The sequence below is a fragment of the Lepidochelys kempii genome, chromosome 1, assembly GCF_965140265.1.
Source record: "Lepidochelys kempii isolate rLepKem1 chromosome 1, rLepKem1.hap2, whole genome shotgun sequence".
In the NCBI taxonomy this organism is placed as follows: Eukaryota; Metazoa; Chordata; order Testudines; family Cheloniidae; genus Lepidochelys; species Lepidochelys kempii.
This window is the reverse complement of record NC_133256.1, coordinates 325979527-325990975: the sequence shown is the minus strand read 5'-3', so window position 1 is coordinate 325990975 and position 11449 is coordinate 325979527.

The following is an 11449-nucleotide window of genomic DNA, read 5'->3' as shown; positions in this document are numbered from 1 at the left end:
TATTAATACATGGTAGTGTGGGCCTGCAGGTGAGGGCCCTAAATGATAATTGCACTCCCTCCACTGTGGAATATCAGAGCTAGTTTTGATTCCATTAAGAGTCTAGTTACAGGCTGCTGAGCTGAATTCACTTTGGGTCAATGGTGCACCAGCACTGAGGCTCCCCTACTACAAGCTGAAATCATTGAGTTCTGTGTTAATTAGTAGTGGGGGGGCTGAAGATATATTGCAGAGCAGCTCACGGTATGGCAAGTGGCGTGGCTGGCAGAGCAGAGCAATTTATGGGACAGAGTGGAGTGAAGCCCCATGGAGAGGTGGGGCAGTCAGCTTCAGACCATGTAAGGTGCCCCTTAACTGCCCCCCCTCATTTTCACCCCGGCTGGGAGGTAAAACTCTGTAGATAAATTGTTGAACTCTGGGGCTGTACTGACCAGGGACAGAGACTTTTGGGTTGTTGGACTTGTCAAGGTTCCTTCCCCACTCTGAACTCTAGGGTACAGATGTGGAGACCTGCATGAAAGCCTCCTAAGCTTACTTTTAGCAGCTTAGGTTAAAACTTCCCCAAGATACAAACTATTTTACCTTTTGCCCTTGGACTTTATCACTGCCACCACCATACGTCTAACCGGTATATTACTAGGAAAGAGCCCATTTGGAAACGTCTTTCCCCCCACAAAATCCTCCCTTACCTTTACACCCCCTTTCTGGGGGAAGGCTTGATAAAAATCCTCACCAATTTGCATAGGTGAACACAGACCCAAATCTTTGGATCTTAAGAACAATGAAAAAGCATTCAGATTCTTAAAAGAAGAATTTTAATAGAAGAAAAAGTAAAGAATCACCTCTGTGAAATCAGGATGGTAAATACCTTACAGGGTAATCAGATTCAAAACATAGAGAATCCCTCTAGGCAAAACCTTAAGTTACAAAAAGACACAAAAACAGGAATCTACATTCCATTCAGCACAGCTTATTTTCTCAGCTATTTAAAGGAATCAGAATCTAAACACATCTCTACCTAGATTACTTACTAAGTTCTAAGACTCCATTCCTGTTTTGTCCCCGGCAAAGGCATCACACAGACAGAGGGAGAGAGGCTTTGTTTCTCCCTCCCCTCAGCTTTTGAAAGTATCTTGTCTCCTCATTGGTCATTTTGGTCAGGTGCCAGGGAGATTATCCTAATTTCTTAACCCTTTACAGGTGAAAGGGTTTTTCCTCTGGCCAGGAAGGATCTTAAAGGTGTTCACCCTTCCCTTTATATTTATAACAGGACTTGGGACTTTGGGTGAGTTTTGGGTTGCTGGACTCAAGAACCCAAGGGAAAGGACATGGCCCAATTTGCTTGGGGTGGGGTTTTGCTCATGGGTTGTGTTATGAATCCTGTTGGTGGTGTTTCCCCAACATAATGCCACATTGTTTCTTTCTGTTATTAAAAGGCTTTTGCTACATTCAGATTCTGTGCTTACGAGAGGGGAAGTATTGCCTCTTAGAGGCGCCCGGGGGGTGGGGGGGAAAAGGGAAAGAGATTAGTCCCAGGTCACTGGGTGGGGACTCAAGCTGGTTTTGCATTGTGTTATTGGAATGGAACCCATAGATACTGAACTCGGCCCTTGTTGCTGACAACTCTGACAGGCAGAAGGGTTACATATGGTTTGTACTCACATACATACCTACATCCTTGAGGTGTGTCTTTCCTCTACTTCCCTAAGCCATGCCGCACTGGCTATATTGCTATTTATACCCATGCTAGAGGGGCTATGTATGCTACACCAATGGTTCTCAATCAGGGATCTGGGGCCCACCAAAATAAACCAGAGAGCAGGGCCAGCATTACATTTGCTGGGACCCAGGGCAGAAAGCTGAAACCAAAGCCCCATTGTCCGGGGCTAAAGCTGAAGTCCGAGCAGCTTAGTGTCATGGGGCCCCAGGCAAGTGCCCTGTTTGCTACCACCTAACACCAGCCCTGGCTTTTAATCTACTGGATATGTTGAAAAACAGTTTTGTTGTGGCACAGGGGGGAGTGGAGTTTTTTTATAGCATGTTGGGAGGGGGGGAAGGTTAGAAAGAAAAAGGTTGAGAACCCCTGTGCTTCATGCTGCTGAAAGGAGAGTGTAGTGTAGACATACCCATAATGGATTTTTTTTTATTTTGGCCATTCCCCCTTATCCACCCAAAGTCATCGATTGCTGTAGCATTGTTCTGTAAGAGAGCAAAACTGATTTAAACAGTTTCTTATATACCTTAAGAGGCTATTTAGGTCCCTATTCATCCCTGCATTGATGCAGAGTCCAGCGCAAGGAGTAACAGGGGCTTGTATCCCCCTCCCCCATCTTGGATCTACTAGGGGCCATTTCAGGCCTCGGCACAGGTTATGACACTAGTCTAACACACACCCAGCTGCCCATGGCCCCCACAACCCTGTGATAGCCAGTGGAAAGCTGGGGCTGTTATGCTAATTTAGGCCTTGCCATGTCCAAGTCTTTGCATTTAAGGAGGGTAAAAGGTGACAAAGGCCATCTTAAAACTTAATAAAATAAACAAAATTTGGAAGCAATCAAAATGGTAGAAACTGGATAATGTTTAAACAAAATTATGATTAAGGGTTTCAAAGTTTCTGGGGATGTCACAAAACAATTGCAGCAACAGGTCAACATGTTAGGGTAAAAAGAAGTGCCCATGAATGGAATTACTGTGTGTTTCTTTTAACTGGTCAATTTCAATTCAATCAGTTTGCCCCTCCTTGATGGACACTGATTTTCTGTGGGTCAGTAGGCAACTTCCTTAAGCTTCCAAGAAAGAATAGGGGAAGAAGAAGGATGTCTCTCCATTCTGGGTACTACAACATATTGTTCCTCCAAAATTGCTATCAAATCCTTCGGCTTCCATCTTCCTGAACCTGGATGATAATGTAAGCAGACACTGAGAGGGAACCTGACCTGATGACATCACCTCAATTGGTTCAACTAAATTCTAAGCAACACCTTCAACGTGAGCCTAAGTTTCTTGCTGTCACCCCCATCCCTCTGGTGTTAATTTCCTCCAACTTATGTCTTCTGTCTCTCTCTCCTACCTTTAAATCTGGGAGCGTAATGTAGTAAAGTTATTCCATGGACACGTTAGTGATAGAAAGGAAGAGATGTGTCATTTGATTCATAAAAATCTATTTAATCATAATTTCAATGGTGTCACCCTCTATGGCATGGTGGTAGGGACTCACTACTTGCACCCCCCAGATCCAGGTCCTTCAGTTGGTGGAAATTTTAATACCCATTTTCTATGATGCTATGTTATCATTCAAAAGCTCTTTCTCCCATGAACACATGATACCAAACGTGACAGACCTAGAACAATTATGTAGATATATAGTCAAGAAAGTGTTCAAAAATCAACCTTTTAACATTAAACATGAACATAGGGCTTCATTGCTTACATAAAAAAAGACACGGCTCTTTGGTAATCCTAAGGAAGTTAGCCTTAACATATAGGACTGAAAATATTTTCTCATCATAGTCAGCATCAGTGTCATTTCTATCAAGGGCACCTCTGCTAGACACGTTGATCCTCATCCATGCTGCACTTGCACATCTCTGTACAAGGTAGGCTGCTGGCCAACCATTTGCAGTGTGGTGAACATCTGGTCTTTGCACATAAGCATTTGATTAGCTGAAGGAGTGATTTAGGAGTGCATGGTATTTCACACAACCAATTTAATCAGTCAATTTTCCAAGACCCATCTATGCTCTGACAGGGGAGGGTAGTTTTAGATGCACTCAATCATTCTGGAGCCATTCCATTGCTTGATAATTTGCTCTCTTGACAACAGGCATAAATGCGCCCCTTGTCAGTGGAAGTTTTTCTTCCTTTGTCTGCTTCTTGGAAAAAACATCCACAAATGGAGCTCTGCAAGTGTCATAGTGTTGGTCTTCAAATGGTAAATTCTGCATAAACTGGAATGCTGACTTGGCAACATGGGATGAGGAGCATCATGGGATATTATTAGCTATTGAACAGGGTTGGAAGGACCCACGTCTAGCCTCACGACACGTTTTGATTTAGTTCTGTGTATGTATTTGTACATGCATTTCATCTGCATAAGGAATGTTAACTGAACCAAGTGATCAGTGGGGTTAGCAGGGATACATACGTGGGTCATTTGCTCTGGCACCTTGTGTAATGACAGCTTAAAGGACTATACCTTTCTCCTAAAATGGTACGGTATGTAGTGGATGCCAGGATCATTTGAGAGTACATCTTCAGTCTCTTCATCTGAAGTCATACTCAATGATTTTTTGCTTCTGGAGTTCATCCCACTTTTGTGCAATAACCAAGTGAGGTCAATTTAACTGCTGTTTCATTGAAAACTGGGCTTCCTAATTTTTGGACTCTGGTAGAAGAGTAAATGAATCAGGAAGCTCCTTCAAGAATGGTTCTTTGCTGCTCTGGACAGCACTTGAGGCTGGGACTGGTCCCTGATAATATGCTCCTGATAGCAGACCATAACAGTAGAATGAAGGGTACCTTTCCCATCTGCTGTATCTTCAAGGAAATCTAACTTAGCAACAGCACAATATAAACTTACCCTTGACTAGGTCTGGGCAACGTACAATGCTTCATTCAGTTCCATGTGGCAAAGAACCTTATTTGCATCTGCAGTCTCCAGGCAAAGTATTTTGTTATAGTCAGTGGAGGAGCCAATGCTGTGTGTAAGGGACATGAGGAATTTGCTATGCGTTTTAGAATGAATTGTTAAACCAAGTGCCATTTGTAGTGATAGATTTTGCATATGCTGCACCAGATTTTTCATGAAACAAAGAGTGCAGTGGCATGGCCCCCCTGCCACAATGACAGGGGGACCCCCAAAATGCAGGACAAATCTCATCTGACAACCTGCCCCTGAGATCTGGCTGGTGGCACAGAAGGGCTCAGGCAGGCAGGCTTCCTGCATTCTGTGGCCCCATGCTGCTCCTGGAAGCAGCTGGCTACTGGCACATCTTTACATGCCCCTGGCAGGCAGGAGGCAGCTCTGTGCGCTGCCCCCAATCCAGGTAGTACACAGAGACCCACTGCCCCCTCCCCCTAAGGGGCACGCCAAGATGCGCAAGCAGCAGGGCTAAGGCGGCTCCTGCCCATGCTGCCTCCATCCCTCCTCGCCATGCCGCTCCTGAAAGCGGCCAGCATGTCCCTGCGGCCCCTGGGGTGTGTGTGTCTCTCCGTGCATTGCCCCTGCCCCAAGTACCAACTCCGTAGCTCCCAATGGGAGCTGCAGGGGCGGCACCTGCAATCAGCAGCACGCAGACACCCTGGTCCCTCCATGCTTAGGAGCCGCTGCCAGAGGGCCGTGCCGGTAGCTTTGGGAGCCACGCTGCCCAAGGTAAACACCACCTCCTGACTCCTCCCAAATCCCAACCCCCTGCCCCAGCCCAGAGCCTGCACCCAAATTCCCTCCCAGAGCCCAACCCCCAAACCCCTACCCCAATCAAGGTACCTCACTTTATTTTCATTTACTTCCTAGATGAGGAAAAGTTCTTTTTCTTGGCTGGGTCCTGAGTGGGAGCCCTGAAAATGAAGCTGCATACAGCGCCCCACTAACTCTAAATCCACCACTGTGCTGCACAGTTTTGTACGCGCTGGATGCCTGCCTTTCACTTAAGCACTTGCACATGAGGCTCTGGGATAGAGTGGCAGCTTTGTGCGCTACTCGCTTACTGTCATACTCGGTTGTGCTAAAGTCACTGCGGCCACTGGTACACCACTTAAAGTAGTGGTTGTATAGGTCACACGATATTTTCCTCAGACATGGATCCCTGAAACTCACTAACTACAGGACAATGTTTTTCCATTAAAATTTAGCAGATGCAGAGTCTTTGTACTATTTGCCAGACAACAGTCTAATTCTAGTGAAACTTTGCCAGGTGCTAAAGTGGCTAATAAGGTTGCTTGCTATGTGCTGTGCCTATGACTTTTCAGTAGTTAAACTGCAAGTGAGAGACAGAAAATGAAACTGCATCTTATCTTTTCTGTCCTTTCATTTTGTTTTAGAAAGAACAGGACTGGACTCCAACAGCCCCAAAACTACCATCTAAAGCTGACTGTTTCTTTTCACGCCAATGAGGGAATTTAACACTATCTTTAATACCATTGTAGAAGGGTGTCAAGCAAAGAATTTTTTCTTTGAAATTTTTTCTTTGACTGGGGTTCTTTCAATGAAAGCTCTTGGTAACTTTTACTTTGTGTGAGGTAGTGTCAGGAAATAAATCAGGGGAGACAGCTCTGACCGATAGATGGCTGGCACAAACAGGACAACACAAGAGTGCTTTCACTTAAAGCTAAACTTTAGTCTTAAGCACTTACACACATCCGCAACAGGTTAGTAAAACACCCCCAACCCTTGATAATTACCAAAGCTGAGTGTGGCTCTCAAGTGGCACAGCGGCAGGCTTCTAGTGGCCAAATCATCCATCTGTCGGTGGGGACTGCAAGGTGTATCCAGAGGGAGAGTCCAAAAAGAGTCCAACTACCTCAAGCTTTCCCCCCTTATTTGTACATTAGGCATGTCCCTTAAAGAAAACTTGTTACAAGTAGTTTCAGTGGTCCAGCAAAAGATTCCTTCTGATTATTGATTAACCAGGTGTGGGTTTTTCCAGAGTTTTCAGCCTTGAGGCCCCCCAGTAGACATTCCTGGGGTACATCCTGCTCTTCTAAGATGCATGTATCAGCTACTACAACAATTCTTATCAGGAAGGATGCGGGGCCAAGCTGCCCTCTCTGTAGCACCCAAAGACCGCCTTCCCCTCCTGCCTTGGTTAAGCTAAGCCTGATGACTTGGCTGCTTTTAGCAATAAGCCATAGTGGTTCCAGGTACTTTACTGGTTTGCCAAAGTCTCCCTGTACATATACAGCTAAACAGAAAATTAATTGTTCAGTGCCTAGCACAATGGCATCCTAGTAGATGAGGGATTGTAAGTGCTACAGTTAAATAATTAATTTCCAGATGTTTTAATCCTGTCTAATAAAGAGTTAAAATGAATTTTAAGGTGGCTGTATGCACTGGGAGTACGCAAACCTCAGACTGAACTTTCATCGCTTGTAAAACCAAAAAGGAACTATTGTGATCTAGTCTGACCGCCTAGACAGCACAGGCCATAGGCCTTCTGTCAAGGTTCCTTCCCCAGTGTGAACTCTAGGGTACAGATGTGGGGAACTGCATGAAAACCTCCTAAGCTTACTTTTACCAGCTTAGGTTAAAACTTCCCCAAGGTACAAATTATTTTACCCTTTGCCCTTGGACTTCCACTGCCACCACCAAACATTTATCCAGGTTTATTTTATTAGGAAAGCATTGTTTGAAAACATCTTTCCCCCCAAAATCCTCCCAACCCTTGCACCCTACTTCCTGGGGAAGATTTGATAAAAATCCTCACCAATTTGCATAGGTGACCACAGACCCAAACCCTTGGATCTTAAGAATAATGAAAAAAAAGCATTCAGTTCTTGAAAAGAAGAATTTTAATAGAAGTAACAGTAAAAAAGTAGTAACAATAAAAAGAATCACCTCTGTAAAATCAGGATGGTAAATACCTTATAAGGTAATTAGATTCAAAACATAGAGAATCCCTCTAGGCAAAACCTTAAGTTACAAAAAGGCACACAGACAGGAATATCCATTCTATTCAGCACAGTTTAATTTCAGCCATTTAAAGAAATCATAATCTAACACATATCTAGCTAGATTACTTACTAAGTTCTAAGACGGCATTCCTGTTTTGTCCCCGGCAAAGGCATCACACAGACTTTGTTTTTCCCCTCCCCCCAGCTTTTGAAAGTATCTTGTCTCCTCATTGGTCATTTTGGTCAGGTGCCAGCGAGGTTATCCTAGCTTCTTAACCCTTTACAGGTGAGAGGATTTTTCCTCTGGCCAGGAGGGATTTTAAAGGGGTTTACCCTTCCCTTTATATTTATGACACCTTCCGTGAATGAATTTCTATTGTAACTAGAACATATCTTATCTTACCTTGATTTTAAAATTGCAAATGATAGAGAATCCACCACAACCCTTGTAAGTTGTTCCAATGATTAATTATCCTCACTGTTAAAATTTTGAGGTTTATTTCACACCTAAGTATGTCTAGCTTCCACTTCCAGCCAGTAGCTTATTATACCTTTGCCTGCTAGACTGAAGAACTCTATCAAATTTCTGTACCCCCTGTAGGTACTTTTAAACTGTGATTAAGTCACCCCTTAGCTTGCTCTTGGTTTAATTAAACAGATTGAGCTCCTTGAGTCAACCACTACAAAGTAGGTTTTCCAGTCCTTTAATTATTCTTATGGCTCTTCTCTGAACCCTCTCCAATTTATCAACATCTTTCTTGAGTTGTTGACATCAGAATTGGACACAGTATTCCAGCAGCGGCTACACCAATAGCAAATGTAGAGGTAATATAATCTTCCAGCTACTACTTGATAATCCCATTTATACATCCAAGGATTGCATTTGCCCTTTTGGCCACAGCATAGCATTGGAAGCACACGTTCAGCTGATTATCCACCATGTCTCTCGTCTTTTTCAGAGTCTCTGTTTTCCCAGATATAGTTCCCCAGCCTGTAAGTACGACCTGCATTCTTTGTTCCTAGATGTATGACCTTATTTGCCCATACTGAAATGGATATTGTTTGCTTGCTCCCCAGTTACATATCAATCCGGATTGTTCTGCAACAGTGCCCTGTCTTCTTTAGTATTTAACTCTCCTCTAATCTTTATGTAACCTGCACAATTTATCAGTAATGATTTTATGTTTTCTTCTAAGTCATTGATAAAGACATTAAATAGCATAGGGAACCCACACTAGAAACACATCCATTCAATGATGGTTCACCATTTACAATTACATTTTGACACTTATCAGGTAGTCAGTTATTAATCTATTTGATGTGTGCCATACTGATTTTATATGATAGTTTCTTAATCAAAACATTGTGCAGTACCATGTCAAACACCTTACAGAAGTCTAAGTATATTACATCAACACTATTATGTTTATCAGCCAAACTTGTAATTTCATTAAGAAAAAGATAAATATCAAGTTAGTGTGACAAGATCAATTTTCCATAAACCCATGTTGATTGGGATTAATTATATTACTCTCCTTCAATTCTTTATTAATTGAGTCCTCTTTCAGGAATTCATTATTGTCTGGGATTAGAGTCAGAGTGACAGGCCTAGAATTTACCTAAACCATCCGGTTTACCCTTTTTACATATTGGCATGATATTAGCTTTCTTCCAGTCATCTGGAACTTCACCAGCATTCCAAGATTTATTAAAAATCAACATTAATGATCCAGAGATCTCACACACCCACTCTTTTAAGACTCTTGGATACAAATTATCCAGACCCTCTGATTTCAAATGTCTAAGTTTAGTAGCTGCTGTTTAACATCTCCCTTATTTACTATTGGAATGGAAAAAAGAATATCATCATCATCTGAATACATTATGTGGCTCTTTCCCAAACATATAACAGAAATATTTACTAAACATATCTGCCTTTTCTGTATAATTATTGACACTTAATTGTTTAATGTTATAACAAGGATTTTAGAATGCCTTAACCCTTTGGGGCCTGAGGCCTATCCTACCTCCATTTATCAGTAGAACAGGTGGTTGAAGAGAGTACAGATGTGGTGGTCCTAACTGTAGCAAAGTTACAGTTCAGCTCCCCAGCTCAGCCTGCCCTTTCCCCAGCACTGCTGTCCACGGTACCCTTTATTCCTTCAGGCAGCTAGGTCCAACTCTTTCCAAACCTAGAGAGAGACTAACCCAGTCCCTGGCTCACAGCCCTTTTATAAGGCCCAGCCTGGCCCTGATTGGCTGCCTCCCAGCCTTTTCTTATTGGCTTGCAGCCCCAGTGCTCTCCAAGGGCTGGCTTTTAACCCTTTCTGAGCCCTCTGTTCCCAGCTTCCCTCCTGTGACAGCTTATTCCCTGGCAGAATGGATGCAGGGCAACTGTATACACTGGGCCCATAATGACAGGTTTCAGAGTAGCAGCCGTGTTAGTCTGTATCCGCAAAAAGAAAAGGAGACTGGGAGTGGATGTGTCATTACACAAAGTAAAACTATTTCCCCATGTTTATTCCCCCATCCCCCCCGCCACTGTTCCTCACATGTTCTTGTCAACTGCTGGAAATAGCCCACCTTGATTGTCACTACAAAAGGGTTTTTTTTTTCCTCTCCTGCTGGTAATAGCTCACCTTACCTGATCACTCTTGTTATAGTGTGTATGGTAACACCCATTGTTTCATGTTCTCTGTGTATATAAAATCTCCCCACTATATTTTCCACTGCATACATCCAATGAAGTGAGCTGTAGCTCATGAATGCTTATGTTCAAATAAATTTGATAGTCTCTAAGGTGCCACAAGTCCTCCTTTTCTTTTTACTGGGCCCATAGTGTCCAGTGAGAGTGTTACACAGAATTTTATTGTTGTTTCTCCTTACTTCTGAGTTTTACTGTTAAAGGGTCATTACTGTAATCCCATTTGAGAATAAAACTCTTGTATTCTTTACAGACGGGAATTATACTTACTGCTTTCCAGACGGGAATTATACTTACTGCTTTCCAGACCTCTTCAGTCTCACAAATCTAGTGAGCTTTTTCAAATGGCCATTAAAGGCTAACTCATTTCCCCAAACCAAGTGTTACCTGGACCTGGTTCTTTGTCTACTTTAAGTGCATCTAACCATTTTCTAACCATTCCTGTTGTTAGATGTATAATACCTAGAGCAGCTCCTTGTCTGTTGTCCCTGAAAAATTGATCCCTGGAAGCGATTCCTGGAACACTGATTTATAGTACTATTTCGTTTATTGCAGAAATGTAACTGGTATTATTAGCCCTACAAATCATCACATACTTACAGATGTAGTGGTGTTTCATTCCATCATTTTCCACCTCTACCAATGAATGCTGCTCATTTTTTAAATGAAGGGCTTTTATTTAATTTTATCCCAATACACAGGATTATACTTTGTGTTAGTAATAAATTGGACTCCAGTGGGTGGTACTATTTTCCACCTTCCAAGAAATTCTTGGTATTTTTGTTGGCTTTGTGGGAGGGAGACATCTGCTAGTATTTAATCTGTTTGTCTTTTATATTACTGTGTTGTGACTACAATAGATACAGCTCCAGATCCTCAGAGGGTATGGAACCATGTTGACACCAGCTGAGAATCTGGCCAATACTGTCTGATTTTCACATTTCTTTGTCACATTCACAATGGGAAATTTAAAAAATACTTCGGTGTTTGTCGGGATAGAGAGACCACCTGTTGAGAGCAAAGGTGAGACACTGCATCCCATATTCCTCATAATGATATTATGAGATATTATGACATAGTTATGACGTATTCTATGCAAGATAAGTCATATGGGATGTCATTGGAAATATGCTTATG